The sequence below is a fragment of the Dermochelys coriacea genome, chromosome 3 (assembly GCF_009764565.3).
Source record: "Dermochelys coriacea isolate rDerCor1 chromosome 3, rDerCor1.pri.v4, whole genome shotgun sequence".
Taxonomy (NCBI): Eukaryota; Metazoa; Chordata; order Testudines; family Dermochelyidae; genus Dermochelys; species Dermochelys coriacea.
This window is the reverse complement of record NC_050070.1, coordinates 29291366-29318036: the sequence shown is the minus strand read 5'-3', so window position 1 is coordinate 29318036 and position 26671 is coordinate 29291366. Positions and strand designations below refer to the sequence as shown.

The 26671-nt window shown below is 42.2% G+C and overlaps 1 protein-coding gene across 1 annotated transcript in view; it reads left to right on the top strand.

Annotated features, from left to right (window-relative positions):
• The first annotated feature begins 234 nt into the window (after positions 1-234).
• GREB1 (growth regulating estrogen receptor binding 1) overlaps positions 235-26671 on the top strand; it is a 158082-nt gene continuing 131645 nt past the window's right edge. Inside the window, exon 1 of the mRNA XM_038397262.2 lies at positions 235-345. The gene's annotated coding sequence lies outside the window, so the exon portion shown is untranslated. The remainder of the gene's footprint in view (positions 346-26671) is intronic.

Here is a 26671-nt window from a genome sequence, read left to right as displayed (position 1 = left end):
ATACCATATGCAGTGGGAAGCAGGGGTGAGGATGCAAGGCACTGGGGAGGAAAGGGGGCTGGCTTGTGATCTTGAGCCCCAGGGTAGCTGATGGTGAGAGATGGCTTGTTGAGTTGGAGTGCATACAGAGCTTGAGTTTGTGGATGGGAAGGAGGGGGCAGCAGCAGGAGGAGGAGGAGGCTGAGACTGGGAGGGGAGGGAAGGGGGGGAGAGAGCAGCATCTCTATCTTTCTCTCCAGACTACGTTGCTAACAGCAAGGGGAGGCTCTGACTTCCCTAATATCCATCATCCCCTGCTCCCAACGTGGTCACAGAACAGGCAGAGCAACAAAGAAGGTCTCAGAGGTAAGGTCCCCTTCAGCTTGCAAATCTTGTACAGTCTGCTCAACAGAAGGGAAAGCAGCAGTAGCAGCATAGGGAAGAGAGTAACAGCACCTAGGAATAAGGGTGCAGGGGAGAGTAACTGGTAGCTCCCTAACAAGAGAAGTGAGGAAGTGTGGGCAGCAGTAACAGAGTAAGAGGGGAGAGGGATTCAGGTAATAAAAAAAACAAGCTGGGAATATCCAGGATTGAGGCGCTTGTGGCCCAGCCCCCCAAACAGGAGGAGGAGGAGAGATGGTGGGGACAGTTGCACTATTAGGGCAAATGCTATGGCACCTGAAATACAAGGGACAAATTTGTAAAGCAGGAACCTGAACTATTGTCAGCTTCTTTGTAGACAGGGGCTTGGATGAAGGCAGTGGAAATAAGAGTACCTACATATGGGAGACCTTGTTCCCATTTCCCTTATGCTCTGCCTTGCTTTTTGTTTTGCTTTTTTTCTGGATGTAAGGCTAAGCTCTTCAGGCAGAGACCATCACTTGTTTGGTGTTTGTACAGAACCTAGCACATTGTGGACACTACTGGAAGCAAGTAATAATAATAATAATGTAGGCGTTTGTACAGAAATGTCCTGAATCCTATTAGGAACTAGGCAATTGCAAGGGAGTCCTTGCAACGTTGTTTTGTGTCTTATGAATAAGGTTATTTGGGGATTTTATTTCCATTTTCATTATGAAACACTGCAATGAGAATAAAAAAATAGTGAACCTGGAATCTTTGTGCCCCTTGATAGTTCCTCTGCCCCCTCTTCACTCCAAGGTTTTAGGGAAAGGTTGAAACCAACAAGTGGCCTCATTTTGTAACCCAGGAATGGGAGAAATGTGGCAATTAAAGGTGGCATAACTGTAGTAGGTTGACTTAGATATGAGTCTAGAATGATGGAGTCATCACTTTCCCTTGTCTTGCGAAACCTCGGGAGGGTTGTACTGATTCTGATTTCACTTACAGCAATGTAAATCCATTGATAACTGTGTAAGTATAAGTTTCAGGCTTAATGTTGCTTTGTTTCACTGTCAGATCTTTCCTGTAATCTGTGAACACAGAGGCCAGGAGAAGAGACAAGACACATAATTCACAACAATGGGGCTTTTCTTTCACTAGCTTTTATGACTGTATTAATTGTCATTTCAGGACTCAAAGTTTTATTATCCCTTTAAAACAATAAATATGTGGATGACTTTGGGCTTGATCCTGCTTCATTGAAGTCAGTGGGAGTTTTGCCATGATTTCACTTGGAGAACAAGATCAGGACTTTTTTTAAGATACACCTTTTTTTGTTTTTTTTTTTTTGTTTTTTTTGTTTAAAGCCCTCCCTTGTTTTGTGAACACTATTCTGCCTCTTTTCCAGTGTCCAAACCTTTATTAATTCATTTTTTGGAGGTTTATAGAAGGTGAACTGCTTTTCTAACAAAATAAAAATTGCTGTATACAAAATTGCTTTTAAGTTGATTGCCAGTTAACTACAGCTTGGATTTTTTAGAAATTGAGTGTCCTGACTTTTGAAGGGTATAACCGTGATACATGCGTAAAAAATACTAAGATAGCATTAAGGACATGTCTGAAACCTGCAACCAACATGTAAGTTCTATTTGTTTTTACTTGGACTTAATGTGACATTACTTAGTTAGACTGCAGTTAGCTGTGCAATTTGGCTTTGTGTGAACAGTGCTCCACAAAGACGATTTTATTGTTGTTGCAGCTCAGGTGGACCTGATCCAAAGCTCCTGGAAGTCAATGGAAGTCATTCCATTGGCTTGGTGTGTTTCGGATCAGGCCTGTGGTATGAAATCAGTCTCTGATGGGAGAGTCCATAAATACATAAGCAGAATAGAATGTGTTAAGGATGGAATTTTACTCATTTCTCTGAACTTCCTTGCTTTGTGGATTTCAGCTGGAGACAATGTTACCATATGGGTTCATTTGTTTTGTTGTTGTTCAGTTATAAATACCTGTATTCCATTTATTGTGTAAAGAGTATATACCCTTCTGAAGATTTTTTTTTTCTTTTAACTTGACCTTAGATCTATTGTCTATTTGTGTGTTTAACATCTCATTAAGGAAGTTAATTTTTTGACATTATAATTCATAATCTTTGAGATATTATAATATTTCATAACAATAAATAATCTTGACTTAGTATTACATGAATAGTGTTAAAATTATGTGAAAAGTCACCTCCTCTTATGAATTAGCCATTTACAATTTTTTTGGTGGTGTTGGGTTTCTTTTAAAAATCAGAACATATTCCATAATAGAGGCTAATGGCATAAAAAGGTTTTCATTTAGAAAAGTTTCCAATTATTATTGCCAAAACACTTCCAAAAACTAGTAAACTACATTTAATTAAATTTTGTTGTTGTTTGCTGTGTGCATGTTTGTGTATGCATACAGTTTAAATACAACCATTTGAAATCCTGGACAGAAAAAAACCTTAGAAAAAAGACTACTGGGATTTTGATATCCCATTTTAGTCCAGGGCAAACTTATCACTCAGTGATGAACTCCCAAAAATTATGCTTTCTTATAAAGGAAATACTGAAAAATCCATAAATATAGTAGGGATAGTGAGCATATTTATTTTGGGGGTGGGGAGAAATTCTTTAATTTCTATTGTTTGTGATTCTTCTAGTGAACACAAGTCTGAACAGTGAATGGTATGTGATCTGTCACTCCTTTGTTACCTTAATACAAAATAAAGCATTTGCTTGTTTTTCAGTTGTGCTGTTATTTCCTGTGAATAATCATCACCATCAGTATTTATAAAAAGCCTTAGTGTGTGTATATCTGTGTGTATAGATAAAAAAGAACCACAAATTTTACTCAAAATAAAAATTCCTTGCTTTGTCTGTCTTAGATTGTGTTAGACTGTTGCTAACTATTCAAAGCTTCTACTACAAATATTTATTGTGGAATATAGGCTTTTAAAATCTAAAACTGGGATGGGAGATGCAACCCTTTGCAAAAGAAACTCAAATCTTTGTTAGCCAAAAGTCATATTTTGCAGTGACCGCAGTTCCTTCTACTAACATCCAGAGAAGTTCTGACAAATACATTTTTTTTTCTTTTTGCTTTGTGTAAACACTGTTCTTCTGCCATAAGCATAATACTGTCTTATTGTTTCCATGTTTGTGTTCATGTGCTGAATAAAGAAAGTCAGCAATCTATTTAAGTAGTAACATTACCAATTACATGTTTTTTCAAAAAATAATAAAGGGGAACTGGCATTTGGACATGGAGTGTCTTACAGAAAATGTAATATTTAAAAAAAACCATGAATACTGGCAGAACTTTATATGATAGCAATACTTTAACCTCTTAAAACTGTATTAACAGTTGTAAAAGCAATCTATGGCAATGTTAGATGCTTTGTGTAATTATACAGTATGTGTAAATGAAGGAAAAATTATAGACAATATTTGAATGCGTGTTCATAAAACAATGAGTAGGAAGGGAATTGTCATCAAGAAGGCCTTTAAAGATACCAAAGAGTAATTTTAATGTTTTCCTTAAGGAGTTCATCCTTATATTAAAATTCACTTTTAAAAATGGCTACCAGTAAAGTGGCAGATTGTTTTTTAAGCTACGCCTGTTGATTTTTAAAGCCCTTTAATAAGAAGATTCTGGGTCTAGGCCAATGCTCTTCCTCTGTTTTCACAAAGAGAGGGGAGTGAAATGTGTGGATTCTGGGTTTTGTGGGAGGAAAAAGGAAGCATCAGCTCCACAGCATTTCTCTCCTTTCCCCCTGTGCCTGCAGAACCTCCACGCTCCTAAAGTAGGTTTGTCAATAAGAATAATAGGCCAGATTCTGCCATGACATACATTATGTGCAGATTCAATGTCTCTAAAGAAGCAGTTAATTTACAGTCTAATTTCTATTATATATGTTATTGAACACACCATAATTTATGATTTATTGAAACAGTGCCTGATTCAAGGAGTATTTCCACCAACTTCAATGGGATTTGGATGAGGCTCACAGAGAGAGTTTAGAGAGCTGAATCTGACTCTGTCAACTGGAAATCTAGTCTATTTAAAAATAAGTTTAAAGTATCATTTTTGTGATTTGGTGATCATTTTCCTGTGTTATTTTTAAATGTCTCTCCTCCCCCTCTTTCTGTATGACAGCTCTGCACAAAATAAAGGTCAAACTGACCATACACAAAGTCCTATCATATGCATAAGTAAATAATCTGGATAAAAATAAAAATAGATTTAATCTTACATGTTACTTAGGTGTCTTAATCCTAATCATTTTAGGTGTTACTTATAATAACAGTAAATAAAACATTTTCATACATGTCAAGGTTCCTTCCCCACTCTGAACTCTAGGGTACAGATGTGGGGACCTACATGAAAACCTCCTAAGCTTACTTTTACCAGCTTAGGATAAAACTTCCCCAGGGTACAAACTATTTTACCTTTTGCCCTTGGACTTTCGCTGCCACCACCAAACGTCTAACCGGTATTATATTATTAGAAAAGTGTCTGTTTGGAAATGTCTTTCCCCCCAAAATCCTCCCAAACATTACACCCCCTTTCCTGGGGAAGGTTTGATAAAAATCCTCACCAATTTGCACAGGTGACCACAGACCCAAACCCTTGGATCTTAAGAACAATGAAAAAGCATTCAGTTTCTTAAAAGAAGAATTTTAATAGAAGAAAAAGTAAAAAGAATCACCTCTGTAAAATCAGGATGGTAAATACCTTACAGGGTTATTAGATTCAAAACATAGAGAATATCTCCCCACTGTATTTTCCACTGAATGTATCCGATGAAGTGAGCTGTAGCTCATGAAAGCTTATGCTCAAATAAATTTGTTAGTCTCTAAGGTGCCACAAGTACTCCTTTTTCTTTTTTAAAAATTAAGTTACCTTTGTATTACTGTTGTTTTCACTTGTAGAGACAATAGAAATGTTGTTTATTGTGATTAAAATGTGATGTGTGCCCAGCCTTATTTCTAAAGAAAAAGTTTGTGGTTAATAAACTGTTGTGAGAGACATTTTCATAAAAGACCTGATCCAAAGCCCACTGATATCTTTCTGTTGATGTCACCGGGCTTTGGTTCAGGCCATAAGTGTTTAGATATCACAGAGATGAGTGTTCTTGTAAAGACATATGTAGAGAGACAGATGTAACATGAGGTGTGGTCAGTGCTCCTGTCACCTCTGCAAAGCTACTCACTGCTCCCTCTTGAGGGGACAATGCAGCGAAAATTCTGCAAGTTCAAATATGCTAAACTCTCCCCAGACTCATTTCTGGTCATTGCTTTTTACAAAATAAAAACCGCCACCACCACCACCAACAAAGGCATATGTTGCTATTGTATAGCCTTTCACTGTTGTATCCCTCATTCTGCCATATTCCCATTCTTTGTTTATCATTATTACTTGCTGTGTAAAAGCAGAACATGGTGTTCTCCTTGGAGGGAATTGTGTCCGCAGATCTAAATGCAGATCTCCTGTTGTTCCATGGAGACGTGAATGGTGAGAGACTGAGTGAGAAGGTGACAGGCCCAGGAAGGATGTGTGTCGTGGTCCGTGAAAATGGATTCAGAGGGACCATGTTTCCTGGAGGGAATCCTATGGATGGGACACTGAGATAATAGGTGCAGTTAGGCTGGAACCAGCTCAGGCATGTGGACAGAGCAGTCCACGGAGTTTAATAAAGTTTCACTTGCTCAGCTTAACATGCATTCAGCTTCACTCATTGTGAATGAAAAGTGGTGGCAGTACATGAGTTGTGAGTTCTCTGAAGTGCAGCAGCTGGCAGAGTGAAGCCATGGATTTGGTCTGAAGCCCCAGATTTTGCACAAACCTAGCCCAGCAATGGACCTGGTGGAAGCAGGAGTGTGAGTGTATAGGTCCTGGCCATGCAGGAGGATGACAACTGCAGGAAAGTTAAAACTATTATTTTATTGGGGAACAAAGCAGAGAGGTCTGCACCATTCTAAAGCTCACCACTGCCTCAAGCCCCACAGCAGTCCTAGGACCTGTTGCTCCTAAAAAGCAGAACAAAAATGGAACAGTTTTTCTAGATACCAGTTTGAAGGAGAGGGAGATACCCTTGTGTTTCTGCTTATGCACACTGGCTGCTATGTGCAACTTTGGGGACTTGAGAGACTCCCTAATTTGGAACAGGAGAAACTTGTGTAGACTCAACACCCAGCAAGAACCTACAGAGATCCTCACAAAACGGAGAGACAGAACCATCTGGAGGCCAACCCCACAGGAAGGGAGGAGACTTCACAGAGAGATAGTTTGCTAGATTCAGGAGACAGGGAGACAGAGTGGTCATTTCCAGTGTGGTTGCCTGTTGAGGAGACCAAACTATCTCAAAGACAGGTTAAGTAACAGGCTAAGTCAGTGGTAAAGACTAGCCTCCAACTTGACTATGTGCAAACAACTCTGGCTGAAGGGACGTAGAGTGGATATCTGGTTGTCAATTATTTGTTTTTAATGTTTATATTAAAATGTTTGTAAAATTAGGAAGATGTATCGTGATCAATGGAACTGGTGTCAGAGGGCCTATATTCCCTGGAGGGATTGTTATTGATGGGACACCAGAAAAGCAGGGAATGCAGGGTGTTAGGTTGGAAGTAACGCAGCCACATGGACAGAGCAGTGCACAGAGTTTAATAAAGTTTGTCTTATTTAACTTAACCTGCATTCAGCTTCATTCGTAAATGAAACAGGATACACATTATGCCTCCTGTATCCAATGTAACGTACAAAGGAAAGGCTCTCCAATGGAGCCTTCTCCTTGAAGAGGGAACCTCAGTGTAGCTGCAGCCATGTGTGAGCCCCTGATAGTGCAGCTTCTTTGAAGACAGGGACTAGGGTCACAGTTTCTGAAGCATGAGGCACAGCACCTGTATAGTACCGTGGCCTTTCACTGATCCCACAGCCTATTCTGTAAGGGCAAACCAGCCCCCATAGTGAACAACCATAGTGGAACTCCATGAGGAAATCAGGCCCATTGTGATTACCATGATTGTAGCTGGAATCAGACTACAAGGTTTGGTGGGCTGGCTGCTTTGGTCTTTATCGTGCTCTTTCTTTAAAATGATACCTAAGGTACTGTTCCTGCAAACAAGCACACCAATAACTGATCACACAGTTGAGTTCAATGGGATTGCTGTATGGGTAAAGTTACTCACGTGTAAGTTTTTGCAGGATCAGGCCCTAAGATTTAGTCATTTTGATAGTTGGATGATATTTTTGCTGCTGGGTTACTGGGGAGCAGGGGGAGAACTTGCTGTGATTGATTAATATGGCTGAATATATGTTAGTGTGCTTCCTCCAGATGTTAGCTATTTAGTTTTGTTTATGAACAGGTTCTATGTTTGATCTGAATCTAATGTTGGTTAAGTAGTTCTTGCCCAAATTTTTAAAAAAATTAGAAATGTGACAATTGTACAGTATAGTAACTTGTCTCAGTATGTCATTTATAGAATCTCTAAGCAAAATTATCTCAAAACAGAATTTCCACAAACCAAGGACTTGATTCTACAAACCTCGCTCTTGTCTGCAATCTCTTTGAGTTAAATGTGTTTTCTTGTGTGAGTAAAGGTTACTTGCATGAATTAGGATTGCTGCAATGGGCTGTTTGGTCTTAGTCCTACAAAGCTTTATGCACATGCTTAATCTGTGTGCTGGACTTCAGTAGACTTACAGATAAGCATATGCCTAAAACCACAATCTGGGCCCATATAAGTAACTTCATTTACAAGAAGACTAGATACATCAAGCTAAAAAAACAAAACAAAAAACCCTTCCTATCTAATATTTTTTTAATTCGTTGAAGCAAAATTCCATTTTAATATTATTTATACATTTCCATTTTGTATACTTTATGATCCTGATCCTACAACCATTATGGATCTAATTCATTTTGAGTTGTATCTTGCTCCATGAATATTACCACTCCAGTCATTAGAGTGTTTTGTGGAGTAAAGTGTTAATTAGTGTGAGTATGGGTTTCAGAATCTGGCCCTTCTTGAATAAAGGTTGTAGGATTGGTCTTTTATGTTTCATTTTCCCTTTTACTGTGATTATTTTTTATTCTCGCTCTCACACATTGCTGCTAAGGCTTGTGTAGCCATTGAACTATTTCTGATACTTTCCATTCTAATCAGTAGCTGTAACTCCACGTGACCATGCCAGCCATGGTAGCTAGAGAAAGTTACAAAAACAACTCTAATGGGAAAATCAAAATGTAGTCTTTCCTTCTTGAATGAAAGTTCATCTGTGATAAATCAGTGCAAGGAATTCTGGCATAGTTTATCTTTCATGAATTAATTCAGGTAATCTCTAAGTATGACTAATAAAATGGCTTTCTTAAATTTGAGATGAATTGATTACACTGACTGCCAACTGGCTATTTGTTCCTTATCCCAAGACTGTTGTAGGCTTCCATGTCAGTTTTAATATTCATCCTCTATCCTGATTCTTCTCCCATCTGTGGCCATAGGAATTATGCTAAATTTAAGGATTAGGAAGGGTTAGAAAGCTACTCTGGGTAAAAATCTTGTTCCCTGTTTAGTTTAGTTTAGTTATTAGGAAAGGATGTTATTAGGGAGAGCTGGACCTTAATGAGTGCAGCTGTAAATAATAAACTTTGATTTGACACACAAGACAGTGCAAATTTGTAAACTAAAACAGTGCTGAAATAGCCAAAGTACAGGCTGACCACACTTTTGTGCAGACAAAATCACCAAAATGTGTGTGGGGGATTGTAGCAGTTTTCTTCATCTTCCAACAAAATGGCAGATGAAATTTAATGTTGATAAATGCAAAGTAATGCCCATTGGAAAACATAATCCCAACTTTACATACAAAATGATTGGGACTAAATTAGCTCTTACCACTCAAGAAAGAGATCTTCGAGTCACTATGGATAGCTCTCTGAAAAGATCCACTCACTCTATAAGTGAATAGAATGTTAGGAACCACTAGGAAAGGGATAGATAATAAGTAAGAAAATATCATAATGCCACTGTATAAATCCATGGTACACCATACCTTCAATATTGCATGCAGTTCTGGTGACTCCATCTCAAAAAGGATTTATTAGAATTGGAAAAGGTGCAGAGAAGGCCAACAAAAATGATGAAGGATATGGAACAGCTTCCATATGAGGAGCGATTAAAAAGATTAGGACATTTCAGCTTGGAAAAAAGATGACTAAGAGGTGAAATGATAAAATCATGGCTAGTGTGGAGAAAGTGAATAAGGATGTATTATTTATTCCTTCACATAATACAAGAGCCAGGGGGCACCCAGTAAAAATAATAGGCATCAGGTTTAAAACAAACAAAAGGAAGTACTTCTTCACACAACACACAATCAATCTGTGGAACTCATTGCCAGGGGATGATGTGAAAGCCAAAACTATAATGTTAAAAAAAAAGAACTAGATAACTTCATGGAGGATAGGTCCATCAACGGCTATTAGCCAAGATGTTCAGGGTTGCAACCCCAGGCCCTGGGTGTCCCTAGCATCTGATTGCTAGAAGCTGACGGTGGACGATGGGATGAATCACTTGATGATTGCCTGTTCTGTTCATTCCCTCTGAAACACCTGGCATTGGCCACTGTCAGAAGACAGGATACTGAGCTAGATGGACCATTGGTCTGACCCAATATGGCCATTCTTATGCTCTTTGCCTTGGAGGGTGGAATGGCATGAGAACTCTGTTGCTTGCAATTGGGGAAGTGAAAGGGATCTGCCTACATCCTGTGTTCTCAATAGACTGCAGGGCAGGGGTTAGGTTGGGGTATTACACATGAGCACAGTGCAAGAATGTTCTGCAAACTTGTCTGCTTTAGCATCATGTCCAACATTTCTGCATCTCCCTTTCTGTGTCCAGTTGGTCTATACACAATCATCACAGCTTCTTGGCATATTCCTTGTTTCGCAACATGATTCCTTCCCTCTCTTCCTCTGTTGGGAGCCATTCATGAGGTCAGCAAACCTCCCTTGACCTTTCTCCCAGCTCACCCCTCTGTGAACCATACCATGTGCTAGGAGAACAGAGAAGTCAAAGAAGTAGTTATTCTACCAGTATTATAGCCACCATGGAATAATGCAACTATGTTCCTGTTGTATACCGCATAGATAACTTGCTTCAGCTGGGGAAAACAAAGCTGCAAATAGCAGGCCAAAACTTTCTGATTCTGTCCAGCATGGACTCTCAAGCAACCTCAGCAATATTAACCATAATTAAAAAACTTTTGACATTGGCCTATCCTTGAAAATCCTTCAGCTGGATGTTGAAGGTCTCTGAGCTGCTTCAGTCCCTAGCCTCCAAATATAACATGGATGTAATGTGCCTTCAAGAGACACATGCCAGCTCCCTTTCTGCCAGTTACCTTAACATCAAGGCTATGACCCTGTGAGTTGCTCTCTGCATTGAAAACATGGCTTTTCTACTTACGTTAGAGGAGATCTTGCTGACACAAAACCTCTGCCATCTAATTCAAACTTCTGTGATATGTCTGTATCTACACTACAAAGTTAAATCAACTTTCTGTAAGTTGACATCGAGCTTCCGATTTAAGCAGGTCCATCTTGCGTGTCCACAGTACGCTCATCGTGTCAGCAGAATGCATCCTCACTAGCAGCGCTTGCATCGACTCACAGAGCACTGCACTGTGGGTAGCTATGCCACAGTGCACGTAGCCAAATGGAATTTTGGGTAGGGCTTGCAATGCCTTATGGGATCATAACATTGTCATGGCTGGTTATAGGAACAAGGCATTCACCTCCCATGATGCACTTAACTTACTTCCTCCCTCCCTGAAATGAACATCAAACAAACCAAGACTTTTTTTATGTGCCTTTTTTTTCGAAAGCCTGGGTTAGCCGTGCAGATGCCATAGCACAACAAGCATGGAGCCCGCTCAGCTGTCCACTCTTGTGAGCATTACAAACACCTCGTGCCTTATCCTGCAGTATTTCCACAGCCGAGATAGGAGCCACCGTGCAGAGCAATGCAATGTCATGCAAGCAGCCCTGCTGCAAGCCATAGAGCGAAACAATTTGCAGTTGCTGGCGACAGTCATGCATTACTTGAACACGGTTGAGTGCTGTTTCTGGTCCCAGGAAACAAACACTGACTGGTAGGACTGGATTGTTATGCAGCTATGGGATGACAAGCAGTGGCTGCAGAACTTTCAAATGTGTAAGGCCACTTTCCAGGAATTGTGTGCAGAGCTTTCCCCAGCTCTGAAGTGCAGCAATAAAATGAGAATTGCTCTGACAGTGGAGAAATGAGTGGCGATAGCTCTGTGGAAGCTTGCAACACTAGACTGCTACTGGTCAGTGGGGCATCAACTTGGAGTGGGTAGATCTACTGTGGGATCTGTTGTGATCCAAGTTTGCAAGGCTATTAACAGGCTTTTGCCAAGAAGGGTAGTGACTCTGGACAATGTGCAGGACATAGGGATGGTTTTGCTGTGATAGGGTTCCCTAACTGTGGTGGGGCAATAGACAGAACGTATATCTCTATCTTGACACCAGACAACCTTGCCAAAGAGTACAGAAACCGAAAGGGATACTTTTCAATGGTGTTGCAAGTGCTGGTGGATCACAGGGGCCATTTCACTGACATCAACATGGGATAGTCAGGAAAGATGCATATGTGCATCTTTAGGAACACAGGTCTGTTCAACAACCTGCAAGCAGGGACTTTCTTTCCAGAATGCAAAATAACCATTGATGATGTTGATATGCCAATTGTGATCCTGGGAAATCCAGCCTACCCTTGCTCCCAGGGCTCATGAAGCCATATACCAGCAGACTGGACAACAGTAAGGACCAGTTCAACCATAGACTGAGCAAGTGCAGAATGGTGGTGGAATGTGCCTTGGATGTTTAAAAGGTCGCTGGCAGTGTTTGCTTACTAGGTTAGACCTCAGTGAAAGCAGTATCCCCATTGTTATTGCTGCCTGCTGTGTGCTCCATAATATCTGTGAAACAAAGGGAGAAAAGTTTCTGCCAGGGTGGGGGGTTGAGGCAGATCACCTGGCAGCCAATTTTGAGCAGCCAGATACTAGGATAATAAGAAGAGCACACTGACGGGCTCTGTGTCTCTGTGAGGCTTTGAAAACCAGTTTCGGCAATGAGCAAGAGTATTGTGACACTTATCTGTGTTGTTCCTTACCAAACTATCCTATCCATTGCATTTTCTCCCCTGTAAACTCCACCCTCACCAACCACTGTGTGTGGAATGAATAAAGAACCTTTTCTCCTCAGTACATTTCATTTTATTATGCTCACAAACACACACAGACAGCAAAGAAAAATAAGATAGCAGTGTGAGGGGAGAAACAAGGACAGCTTGCTTACTGATGCACTGCAATAACAGTTCAAGGTCTGGGAACGAGTATCTTCTGTTCTTTCTAACCTCCCCTAGTGTTGAGTGCAAGGGATACTGAACTCCCCCACCTCATAGAAGGAGGATTGAGAACTGGGCGATGATGGCAGAAAGGCTATAGATGGAGTCTACCACCCAGCTGCCTTTCTTGAAGATCAACCAGACACTTCTACATGTCTGATTGCTCCTTCAGAATCTGCAGCATTTCATCCTGTGTGGCACGCTTCTCTTCCCTGCATGTTCTCCTGTCCTCCCTGTCCATTGCCAGGTTCTTGGACAGTGAAATCCTACATGCTCTGAGCTCCATCTTTTCAGTCTCAGAGACATGCATTAACTCATTGAACATGTTCTCCCGAGTCTTCTTTTTCTGCCTTCTAATCTGGGAAAGTCTCTGTCCCGGTCTGGAGGATGCGCTGACAGGCAAGTTTCAGCTGCAAAGAATGCAAAGCACAAGGGTACCATTGACAGTGCATGCATTGTTTCTGGTGTAAAGTTGATTTTTTTATTTAAAAAACCCCCTTAATACACTTCAATGCCAGCCACAACATAATCACAACCGCTGGCTATTGCAAGGGTCGGTTTGCTGCTCCAGCCATGGTGAGTAAGGTCACGAGGCATGGGCGAGAGGTCTTGTGCTGCTGATTTTGTGAAGACACCCTTGGGAGCACAGTTTGGCACTTGAAAAATGCCCTCTTTCTCCTAAGCACCATCCAGGTTGCTGAGGACAGGCACTAGTATAAAGCCCCCAAATGGTTTGGTTTTTACAAAGGCAGGACCAGGTTGTGGGGAAGGGAGACAAACAGGAAGCCACATCCCCTTTTTTTCAATGCTGCTTCTAACCACAGCAACGGCACATTAGGGAAAGTCTGGCTGTGTGATCCAGTTTTCACCAAAGGGGGGCAGATTGTTGAATTGTTTGCGGTTTAAGGGCTAGCATTGAAAACTTCCTCCGTTTCCCCTAGGTGACCCTATGAGATATCACTCTCCGGAGGGTAACAAGGGTGGCAAAGGAGCAGATGCTGCCAAGTGTCTGGGTACAGACCTGGTCCTTATGCTGCTATGCTCTGTGCTGCAATGAGGCCAGCATAGTTAATAGTGGAGGCGCGGGAAAGTGTCCTACATTTGGTAGAAGAAATAAGGCAACCTTTCCCTGAAACTTTCTGCAAAGGATTGCAGAGTACCTCCATGAAAGCTTCCTAGAGATCTCCATGGAGGATTCCTGGGCCATCCCTGTGCACATAAACAATCTTTTTTGGGGAGCACCCTCTGCGTAGCTGGAGTGGCCACCGACACCCACTAAACCTTTTTTGTTCAGATTAAACATAAAAAACAACATGTAACCCCTACAGTTATTTGGAAATGTGTACTCACTAGAGGTGCCTTCCCCGGCATCATACTCGGCCACCAACTGGTCCTGTGAAGGGATTGGACCAAAGGTTAAAATCAGTTCTTGGCTGTTGGGGAGAATAGATCTTTCACTTGCCTGCCTTCCATTCTCATCCTCCTTCTCAACAATGTCCTCTTTGTTGTTGCCCAAGGTCACCCGGGATTCCTGGGTGGTATCCATGCTGTGTTTTGGGGCAGTGGTGGGGTCGCCACGAACAATCACATGCAGCTCATAAAAGCGGCATGGCTCTGGGGCAGAACCAGAGCGACTGTTCACCTCCCTTGTCTTCTGGTACGCTTGATGAAGCTCCTTTATTTTCACATGGCACTGCTGCATGTCCCTGGGGTAGCCCTTCTCCCCCATTTCTCGTGTGATCTTGGTATAGATGTGAGCATTTCTTCTGCTGGATTAGAGCTGTGCCTGCACAGACTCTTCTCCCCACACTGCAATAAAATCCACCACCTCCTGTGTACTCCATGTTGGAGTGCCTTTGCAGCCTTGAGTCTCCATGATCAGCTGTGCTGGCGAGCTGTTCACGTTGATCAAATAGGAAATGAAAATTCAAAAGTTCCCATGGCTTTAACAGGGGAGTGGCTGTTTCCTGTGTACCTGGCTGACATGCAGTAGAGTTGTAAGTGCTCTCCAGAGCAGTCACAGCAGAGCACTGTGGGACACCTCCTGGAGGCCAATTCATTCGAATTACACAACACAGTGTCTACACTATCCCTATGTCAACCCATAGATGTGGAATCAAGCGCTTCGCCTCTCACAGAGGTGGAAAAGTCGACTTTACAGGCGACGTAGGTCAGTGGAAGGGACTCGGTAGTGTAGTTGCATACATTATTACATTGACTTAATGCGGGTTCCATTGACTTAAGTTTGTAGTGTAGACCAGCCCTGAGAGTCAGTCATTTCAGTGTTGCAAATGTGTACAAACCCTCAACCAACCCTAACCTATCCCAAGTATTCTTCCTAAGCTCCCACAATCTGCCATCTATGTTGGAGATTTTAATAGCTACCACACCACCATTGGATAGAGAGCCAGGTGAAAATGGAGTTGACCTTTTGAAATGAGCCTTACTCTATGATCTTTATCTCATCCATGACCCAGAACAAAGGGGTACTTTTCATTCTGCCAGATGGAAGCAAGATTACTCCCCTGACTTCACATAGACCACCAGCATGGGCAATCATCTACTTCAAGCTATAAACAATGTATTGGAAAACTTCCTAAATAGTCCATATTGTCTGATCTCTACCAAAGTTGGAGTAACCATAGCTATTTTGAGTATCAATAAAAATCCTCACTGGAATGATAAGAAAATAAATCGGCCCAGCTTTACACAATTCAAAGACCCCTGTATTATTTGTATCCTCCACAGTATCTCAATGTTTATATGTGGGTCACAAAAGCCATCCACAAAGGTGCCATGAAATCAATTTCAAGAGGTTGTTATAAGATCTGCATTTCCTGTCCTGATGAGGAATGTGCAGAACCCCTCAAGCAATTTGAAGGAAGTACATTGCCATGCATATTTTAAGACAACTTGAACAGAAGAGCAAGATGGGAGCAGGCCATCGTGGAACTAAACACAGCGTGCTACCACAGAACTAAACACATTAGGATCCACCCAAAAAGCTGGTGCTAATCAGAAAACTTGCTGCTGCTCAGCCACCTTCAGCACAGCACCATCACCCAGTTTCTCCAAATAGCATTGCTACCCACCTGATATATGTCACAAAGGCAGATAAGGACAAAGAGTTTGAAGAAGTGAAGAAAAAAATGGTGTGTCGATACGAAGAGCGCATACCTGAAACTTAAGAGGATCTTCAGCCTTTCACCACAGTTGAAATAAAAAGGGCAATTAAAACACTGAAAACAGGTAAAGCCTATGGGTTTGATAATCTCTCCCAAATTCCTGAAGAACCTGGGATAAATTAGCAGACAATGTCTAGCTAGAGTCATCAAGGAGAATAAAATACCTAAAATCTGGTGTAGATCAAAAGTAACAGCCTTGCCAAACCCTGAGAGAGACTGTCAACTTTGAACAAGTGACCACTCTATCTTTTTGATAGGCTGCATGTAGAAATTACTCAAAATGCTTCTCTCTCAAAGAATTCCTTCCACTGTTGATGATATTGTGAGTGTAGATCAAGCAGGTTTCAGACCAAACTGCAGCACCTGTGATCAAGTGCTGACACTTACTACTTGCATTGAGAATGGGTTCCAGATCAGATAGAAGACAGGTGCAGTATTTTATTGCTGTGTATGATGCATACAGGTGTACTGTACAAATTGTCAATGGTCGTACTGAAGTGGGTAGTAGTGGCTGTGGAACTGTTCAGAGGCTGCTGGTTCCAAGTCTCACCTGGATGAAAAACCAGCTCCCCTATGTCTCAAAACAATGGTTTACCTCAAGGCTTAGTTCTAGCACCAACGCTTTTCAAGCTCTTCACAAATGATCTTCCCAACACCTCTGCCAGGCACTTTATCTGTGCAGATGGCATCTATCTGGCAGTACATGACCAGGATTTCAGTCACCTGGAAGAACTGAATGGCGACACAAAATAGATGCAAAAGATGCAAGACTTAAACCTAGTACCAAAAAGATAACTTCCAAATAAATATACCTGTTCTCCACACAGGCCAACAAATAGCACAGTGTTTTTCTGAATAGGCATAGGCTGAGCCACAACCCAAAGCCTGTGTGCCTAGGTGTTACACTGGACTGTACTTTCACTTTCAAGGAACACGTTACCAAGACTTTATTGAAAAAAACAAGAAGCAACCAGATCAGCAAACTTGCTGGTTATACCTGGGGAACTAATGCTCAGACACTAAGAAGCTCTGGGTTTGCCTAGATCTGTTCTGCAGCGGAGTACTGCCCCCTTGTGTGACTCAGCTCTTCTCACACAGGACTAGTAGACACTCACCTGACTGAAACCACATGTATAACAGATACCATGAGACCGACCAATCAGGCCTGGCTGCCAGTTCTGTCCAACATTGCCTCTCCTGACATCAGGCTACAAGTTACCTTGCAGAATCTGCTCCTTAAAAAGCAAGACATGCACCATCTACCGATTTAAAGATGTGTTTAATCCACTGAGACATCATATCAGCTCAAGGCATCCTGTTTGGACAATTCCCTTAAGGAACCTCAATAACACCACCAGGTGGTGTACTAGATGGCAAGAAGAAGCTTCAAACACAGCTTATCCCTATCTCATGACAGATCCAACAATCCAGCATCCTGGTTATGACCTTCCATGCCATCTTTGGGTATAGCTCAGTCACTTCACATGTGTTGCTAATGACTATAAGTGGGACCTTTTTGATTGGTATACCTCTTGCTTTTTCTTTCACCATAGTAAAACTGCCTCAGATGCAATGTGTTTGTCTTAATTTTATTTCTCAGCCACCTGGAAATCGTGCTTAGTGCTGCATAGGTGGGGGGCAGGGAATGGAAACATCAAGCAATTTGGAAGTAGTGGGGGGAGTGCTGAGTTTTGGTGTCTGGGCATGGGATTTTTTTTATAAAGGTTTCCAAATCCACCATAAAAGGCATGAGTGGGACAGAATTGAAATGTAGCTCTTAATACATATGATCTAGTTAGGCAAGATGCAGCTCATATTGGTCTGGTTATTAATCTGGATAAATCTATGTCCCTGGCCATTACCATTGAGCTGCCTCCAGCTTTAGATTACAACCAGCTCAATGTCAACCTGTCTGGAAGGGACATCACACTGGTGGCAACTGAAAATATTTGGGCAATTTCATAGACAGTGCTGGAGGATGTTTGAAAGATGTGGACATTTGTATAGCAGGAATTGCTTCCATGTTGCAGGTCCTTCAGCAGCCTCTGTGGGGAAGTCTTGACACCAAGCTAACTATGAAGTGGCAGATCTATAGAACTGAGATTATACCGATTCTGATGTATGGCAGTGAAACATGGGGGCTAAAAAAGGCTGAAGAGTGGTGGCTGATTGATGTTTTTGATTCTCAGAATCTTCATCAGCTCCAGGACACAATCAGAAATTAGGATATTTGAAGCTGCACCCAGCAACCCCTCTCTGAGTTGTGGATCAGTTTTGGCAGCTTTCTTACTATGAACATATTATTAGAATTGAAGATCAAATTAAGAAGCCTGTGTACCAAGGAATATTGCAACATATCCAGCCATCACATTGTTACCTAACAGTAATGGGGGACTTCAGCTACCGAGACATTTGTTGGAAAAGTAATACGGCCGAACACAGAATGTTCAAAAAGTTCTTGAAATTGGACATAACTTTTTGTTTCAGAAGGTGGAGGAAGTAACCAGGGGGACAGCCATTTTAGACTTGATTCTAACAGGGAGCAATACACAGCATGACCATATTTCCTAAAGTAAAAACGGGATCGCTGGAGCTTTCCTGAGCCCGAGATGCCCTCAACTCCCAGGGCTCGCCAGAGCTACCCCTCCCCATCGCCCACAGCTGGGGCTAGAGCTGAGCGCCCAAGCCCTGTGCTACCTCTGGCTAGGGCTGACACCCCCTGAGATCCACTGGAGCAGAGCCCCAGGCGCCTGCTGCCTGGCACCTTGTGTTGCCACCCCCCCCCCCCGTGTTCCTCTGCACCCCCCATGGGGGGGCGAACTTAACTTTTTTGTTATGTATAATTGGGATCATGTTTTCCAATGTGCATTACTTTGCGTGTATCAGCATGGAATATCATCTGCTATTTTGTTGTCCAGTTTTGTGAGATCCCTTTGTAACTCTTCACAGTCAGTTTTGGACTTAACTATCTTGAATAATTTTGTATCCTCTGTAAACTTTGCCACCTCACTGTTTACCCCTTTTTCCAGATCATTTATGAATATATTGAACATCACTGCTCCTAGTACAGATCCTTGGGGACACCACTATTTACTTCTCTCCATTCTGAATACTGACAATTTATTCCAACCCTTTGTTTCCTATCTTTTAACCAGTTACCAATCTGTGAGAGGTCCTTCCCTCTTATCCCATGACAGCTTACTTTGCTTATGAGCTTTTGGTGAGAGATCTTGTCAAAGGCCTTGTGAAAGTCCAAATACACTATATCAATTGGATCGTCCTTGTCCTCGTTTTTGCTGATACCCTGAAAGAATTCGAATGGATTGGTGAGGCATGATTTCCTTTTACAGCCCCCAGCCTGTGTCCTTGCCTCCTGGGCTCCCCACACGGCCCAGGGCAGGTGGAGGTCCATGCCTCCATGCCAGCTTAACACAGCTGCCCACATGGGTCTTATCATGGCTGGGCTGCGGCTCCAAGGCCCTACCCTCCAGCTGGAGGTGAGTCGGGGAGAGCTGCATGGGCAGCTGTGGGAAGCCTGGGTTCCTTCACTGGCCCTAGGCAAAAGGTCCAGGGGGGTGGGGATACAGGGGCTGCCTGGCCCCACTCTGGCTTCCAGCTTGGCTGGAGGTGGGGCCTCTGGGGGAAAAGGTGGGGTGGGGCCCCCCACTTTTGGAAAGGCTTCAACGTCCTTGGCTAGAGAGGAATGCATTGTTGCCCATGGCTGGTGGAGTTGGAGAGCTGACCCGTGGCAGACTTCCTTATGCTAAGGGCAGGTGATAGAGAGATGCCTCACAACTCTGGGTACAACCCAGGAAGTGTCACAATGCCCAATGAAGGTAGCACAAGAAGTAATTGGCTTCATCTGCAACAAAGAGAGATTTAGGCTATATATTTGGAAAAACTTCCTATAAGGATAGTTAAACTCTGGAATAGGCTTCCAAAGGAGGTTATGGAATCCTCATCATTGATGTTTTTTAAGAACAGATTAGACAAATTGCTTTCAGTGATGGTCAAGGTTTAGCTAGTCCTCTCTTAGTGCAGGTGACTGGACTAGATAACCTCTTGAGGTCCCTCCAGTCCTACATTTCTATGCTATAAACTGAATATCCAGCCAGACCACCTTAAGGAACTCACTTAATCACTTAAGATCACAGAATATCAGGGTTGGAAGGGACCTCAGGAGGTCATCTAGTCCAACCTCCTGCTCAAAACAGGACCAATCCCCAATTTTTGCCCTGATCCCTAAATGGCCCCCTCAGGCATTGAACTCACAACCCTGGGTTTAGCAGGCCAATGCTCAAACCACTGAGCTATCCCTCCCCCCATTGGTAGTGCAGCATCAAAGCACTTCTCTGGATTTGCCACAATGATGATTTAATACTTTCCATCTGAGTCCCCTCTGCAGCTTTGACATTGTTTCTCCAGCTGGATTTTCAATAGCATCTCTGATTAGGTCTCCAGTGGCATCTCCAGCTGGGATCCTGGCTTGTTTGTAAGGTGTGCTGAAGAGATCTTGGTTGTTTAGGGCAGGGGTTCTCAAACTTAATTGCACCCCGACCCCCTTTGGACAACAAAAATTACTACATGACCCCAGGATGGGGGACTGAAGCCTGAGTCCACCTGATTCCCACTGCCCTGGGGTGGGGGAGCCAAAGCCCGAGCCACACTGCCCTGGGCAGGGAAGAGCTCAAAGTTGAAGCCCAAGGGCTTCAGCCCCAGCCAAGGGGCCTGTAACCTGAGCCCCGCTGCCCAGGGCTGAATCCCTCAGGCTTCGGCTTCAGCTCCAGGCAGTAGGCCTCAGGCTTCAGCCCCAAGCCCCAGCAAGTCTAAGCCAGTCCTTGTGACCCACTTTGAGAACTGGTAGTTTAGGGGGTAGGGGAGGTCTTAGACACAGATTTAAAGGGCTCAGTGCAACTCCTATTAAAGATTACCTTTGACTTCAATAGGAGTTGGATCAGACCCTCAGTGACATGCAGGTTTCACTGTGTAACTTGGAACAATGGAGCATAGGTCGTGCCTAAACAAGAAAGTTGCACTGGTATAACTTGAATTGCTTTGAAACAGATAGAATTAAACTGATGCAAGAGCATGTGAGCACACCTATTGTGATATAAGAATTTTATTTTAGTTTGGTTCCAAATTGACTTAAGCTAAACCAAAATAAGTCATTTTTGAAATGAGTGTCCACGTGACCTTTTTTGCACCAGTTTAACTATATTGATTTACATTTACATTGGTGCAACTAGAAAGAGTACTTATGGCACCTTAGAGACTAACAAATTTCTTTGAGCATAAGCTTTCGTGACCTACAGCTCACTTCATCGAATGTCCAATGAGTGAGCTGTAGCTCACGAAAGCTTATGCTCAAAGAAATTTGTTAGTCTCTAAGGTGCCATAAGTACTCCTTTTCTTTTTGTGGATACAGACTAACACGGCTGCTACTCTGAAACCTATCATTGGTGCAACTGTATCTTGTAGACAAACTGTGACAGGATTGCTCCTGGACTCACAATAACCCACTACTGTGTCTCTAGTTAGGTGTAGATAAGTCACAGCCTGCTGCAGTCTTAATCAGCAACGACAGGTAAGTCACTGGAAGCAAATCAGAATGACTATCCCATGTCAGGCCTACCTTTCCTCAGGGAGACTCTGGCCGGCAGCAATCTCTAGTCAATTCCTGGCCCTAGCCAGGCTTTTTCCTGAGCAAGAGCTGGAGGTCTGCTCTCCCAGTTACACTGGGGTTGCCCCTTGTGATTCCTCTGTCCATGCCTGACACCTGGCTGATTGGGCCACAGCAGCTCATTAACTCTTTCCTGACCCATACAGGGTATATAGATTCCATCACACAATCTCTCAAAGTACCATTCTGATTCAGAGTCCACTGCTGTGTGGATGTATGGGGGCTGGGGGTCTGATTCAAAGCCCACTGAAGTCAATGGAGTCTTTTCACTGACTCTAATAGGCCCTTGTCTTGCTTTCGTCAACACAAAACCCCTCAAAGCAAACGAAAAAACAACCATAGCAGCAAGTCTCAGAACCCAGGTCAACTGACTCAGGTTTGTGGGGCTCAGTCTTTGGGGCTAAAAATAGCAGTGTAGATGGTTTGCCTCGGGCTGGAGCCTTAGTTCCAAGACCCTCCCCCCTTACTGGGTTTCAGAGCCCAAATGTCTACAGTGCTATTTTTAGCCTCACTGTGTGAGCATGAGTCTGTTGACCTGGACTCTGAGATTTGTTGCCATGGGTATTTTTTGTGGTGTAGACGTACCCATGGTGTCTGAGCACCCTATAAGGTCAAAGTTTTTAAAAATAAAGATCTGTTTCCTCCCTTTCCCCGCCCCACTGTTTGGTAGCTTTTGCTTCATTTCTATTGTGGGAAAGTGAAGAAGTGAAAGTGTCTGAAGGTGATGAAGTTCACAGTCATTCAAATCACACTCCTTTCCTGTTGTGAATTGAGTCGCATTATTATCAGATAAACATCTAAATTATGTGGACACTCTGTGAGACTGGGTAGATAATATGTTTGTTTGGATTGGCTTTAAAGCATGCAGTATAAGCAAAACTACTTTTTAGAGTATAAAATATAATTGTGATCCTGGCAGACCAGTTGCCAGCTCATGCCAAGGCCCCCAGGCCTCACTGAACACTGAGAAATGCATAGCTGGAAACCAGTCTGGCTTTGTGTTAACATTGTCAAAATAGATCTTAAGGTTTATAAGAATGTATTTAGTGTTTGGACTTTATGAAATACTTGTTCTGCATGCATTAATCTCACTTATAATATCTGTATCTCATGTTATAAGGTAATATTTAAATGTTTGCTTTGTAAATAAAAGCGTTTGCTATGAAACCAGAAACCCCCACAGTCAGGAGAGAAGCATTACCAAGTGTGAAATACTAGTTTACTATAACAAGTGTCATCTCCTGACCAACAAATGAAGGCCTATAGACACCTGATGAATATTGTGGAACATCAATGGACAAAAGACTTTATTGATTGTTCCCCCCCATACCCACAAAGAGGGGATGTGACAAACCTTTTTCCCATCACAGTTTGAACTCTGGGAGCAGGGAATAATAATCCCTAATAAAAAGGAACTGTGTCATTATGCTGCTTGGAATTTGGAGATGGCAATGTTTCTAAGCATAAGCAAGGGATCCCCAGCTGCTTAGCTTTGATTAGCCCTAAGGGACATATAGAGCTTGCATATTACAGCAGCTTCTATTACTTTTTGGAACCTAAGACTGTAACTTATTTGTGTGTGTATATTTGCCTGCTTTAACCTTGTAAATAACTTGTTTCCTTTTCTTAGCTAATAAATCTTTAGTTAGTTTATTACAGGATTCACTACAAGCATTGTCTTGGTTTGTGATCTGAGGTGCAGCTGACCTGGAGTAAGTGACTGGTCCTTTGGGACTGACAGTAACCTGAATATTATTGTGATTTTTTTTTTTTGGTGTAAGGAGCCATCTATCACAAAGGCAGGTGTGCCTGGGTAGCGAGATAGACTGCAGTGGCCCAGGGGCACTGTCTGACTCTGTGTTAAGGCTGGTACAGTGCTTGAGGAATTCACACTTGATACTTGGTTGGTAAAATCTAATTATAGGACACAACCAATTTGGGGTTTATGCCCTAATTTGTAACAGTCTTCCCTGAGGTTGGCACCGCATTCATGAGCCCCTCCAGACAGCTTGATTGTCGGAAGTTATTTTTAAAATGTTGGGGAAGGGGGAATTTATAAAGGCATTAAGTTGCGCTGTCATTAACATGTAATTTATGTATAAAATAAGATTTGAAAAAATGCTGATTTGAAAAAATATCTATGCAACATCTTTTGATAGGGTAGCATCCTGTTTGAGGATACTTTATTTATTTTAAAGTTTATTTAAAATGTTTTAAACTTTTTAATCCATCAAACTATGGGCCAGTTCTGTCTTCAGTCAGAGCCATGCAACCTGATTGAAGATGAAGTTCAGGGGTGTATGATGAGGATAGTCTGAGTGGGAGAAAAGATACCTCTACTGTAGCTTAACTTCTTCCCAATATATATAGATATATGATTATATATATACACACACCTACACACACACACAAAACCTCAGCATGTTTATCTTGTTGTGAGAATGACTTTATTATTACTGTTTATGATTTAAATTACAGTACACCTAGACAAAGTTTTTGGATAGGGCTGGGATTGTGCTTCCGACCATGATGCAGGGTACAGAAAAGAGTTTCTGCAGGTGTCTGGCTGGCTGAGTTCCTGTTGATATGGTTACTTTAATGCTGATGGGATTTTACTGTATTAATGATGTTAGGGTGCCTAGAGCATTGGATGGTTGTCATTTTATTGTTTTTAATACAAATAAATATATAGATACATACTTGCTTCACATGACCAGTAACTGGCTCCACATCTGTGGGTACCCTGAAGTACACTTTGGTAGTTTGGAGATCATTGCTCTGTTATAACACTGCCAAACTGATTCCATTGACATTTCACTGTCTGACATTGCCAAGATACTTTTCCTAACTTCAGATTAGAAATGGTAGATGCACATGGAATCTTGAAGTCTAAGGTCCTCATGAATATCCTGAAAACTAAAGCTTCAAACATAATTTTTGTATGCATTGTTTATAGTTTATTTTTTCCTAATTTGTTATCTTGTTTACATTTATTGCTTAGTTTAGATACTTTAGAATTGGCTTGTTTTGTGGTGTAAATTTGATTTCCCTTGAAACTGTGCAACATACACATCTCCCTGATTCATGCGTTATATGTTTTGGTTTTATGGAATCTAACTCTTCCAAGGGTCATGAACAATTCACATGATGTACTCAAGTGTAAGAATTTGCAGGAGACAGCTAACATGTAGCAAATATACATTATCTGCATATGTATTGTCTTAATATGTTAGCAACTGTTTCCTTACGGTTTGGTTCTCTTCTCACTTATTGTCTTGATCCTGACTTCATTGAAATCAGTTGCAAACTTAACTTCAGTGGTGCAGAACAAAATCCATGTACTGCTACTCATGATTCTGATGAAAATAGTAAAGTTATGCCAATTTAAAACTGGTGTAGATGAAAGGAGAATCAGACACATTGTAACTGAACATGAGAGGGGAAAAAAAAGTACTGAATAGTGAATTCAGCTCTGTAAGTGGAACTTAACTTACATGCCTGACATTGAGCCCAAAGTGGGACCAATCTTCCCAGATGCTGAGCTCCTCCTGCAAGGTGGTGCATACCTCAGTGGGTAGTGATCAATGGCTCGATGTCTAGTTGGCAGCCGGTATCAAGCAGAGTGCCCAGGGGCTGGTCTTAGAGCCGTTTTTGTCCAATGATCTGGATGATGGGATAGATTGCACCCTTAGCAAGTTTGCGGATGTCACTAAGCTATGGGGAGAGGTAGATACGCTGAAGGGTAGGGATAGGGTCTGGAGTGACCTAGACAAATTAGAGGATTGGGCCAAAAGAAATCTGGTGAGGTTAAACAAGGCCAAGTGCAGAGTCCTGCACTTAGGAAGCAAGACTCCCATGCACCGCTACTGGCTGGGGACCGACTGGCTAAGCAGAAGTTCTGGAGAAAAGGACCTGGGGATTACAGTGAATGAGAAGCTGGATCTGAGTCAGCAGTGTGCCCTTGTTGCCAAGAAGGCCAATGGCATATTGGGCTATATTAGTAGGATTGCCAGCAGATCAAGGGAAATGATTATTCCCCTCTATTTGGCATTTGGTGCGGCCACATCTGGAGTATTGTGTCCAGTTTTGGTCCCGTCCACCCCACCCCCCCCCCCGCCCATAGAAGGGATGTGGACAAATTGGAGAGAGTCCAGCGGAGGGTAACGGAAATTATTAGGAGGCTGGGGCACATGACTTACGAGGAGAGGCTGAGGGAACTGAGGTTATTTAGACTGCAGAAGAGAAGAGTGAGGGGGGATTTGATAGCAGCCTTCAACTACCTGAAGGGGAGTTCGAAAGAGGATGGAGCTAGGCTATTCTCAGTGGTGGCAGATGACGGAACAAGGAGCAATGGTCTCAAGTTGCAGTGGGAAAGTCTAAGTTGGATATTAGGAAAAGCTATTTCATGAGGAGGGTGGTGAAGCACTGGAATGGGTTACCTAGTGCGATGGTGTAATCTCCATCCTTAGAGGTTTTTAAGGCCTAGTTTGACAAAGTCCTGGCTGGGATGATTTAGCTGGGGTTGGTCCTGCTTTGAGCAGGGATTTGGACTAGATGACCTCCTGAGGTCTCTTCAACCCTAATCTTCTATAATTCTAATTCTATGATAAATCCTGGCCCTATTGAAGTCAATGTGAGTTTTGCCACTGATTTCAGTGGGGCCAGGATTTCACCTTCTATTATTAAGATAATGTCCTATAACTTGCAAAATTCCCTTCATAATCCCAAATATAGGTAGTTACTTGAAGAACTTTCAAAAAACAGTGTAAGACCAGACCCCCCCAAATTTTACCCCCTTATGGCCGATCCAATGTTTACTGAAGTCAATAGAAAAACTCTACTGACTTCAGTGGGAGCTGGATAAATCCCCTACTAGTCTTTGTTAGGACTACTCATATGTGTAAGGGTTTGCAAAAATGAGACCTTAATTATTTGTTGTTTTTTGTGGACTTCATTATTTTTTCCATTTGTTTTTCCCCACAAGTATTTACAGTCTGCAGGGTAACTTAAAAGGTGCCTTACAGTCC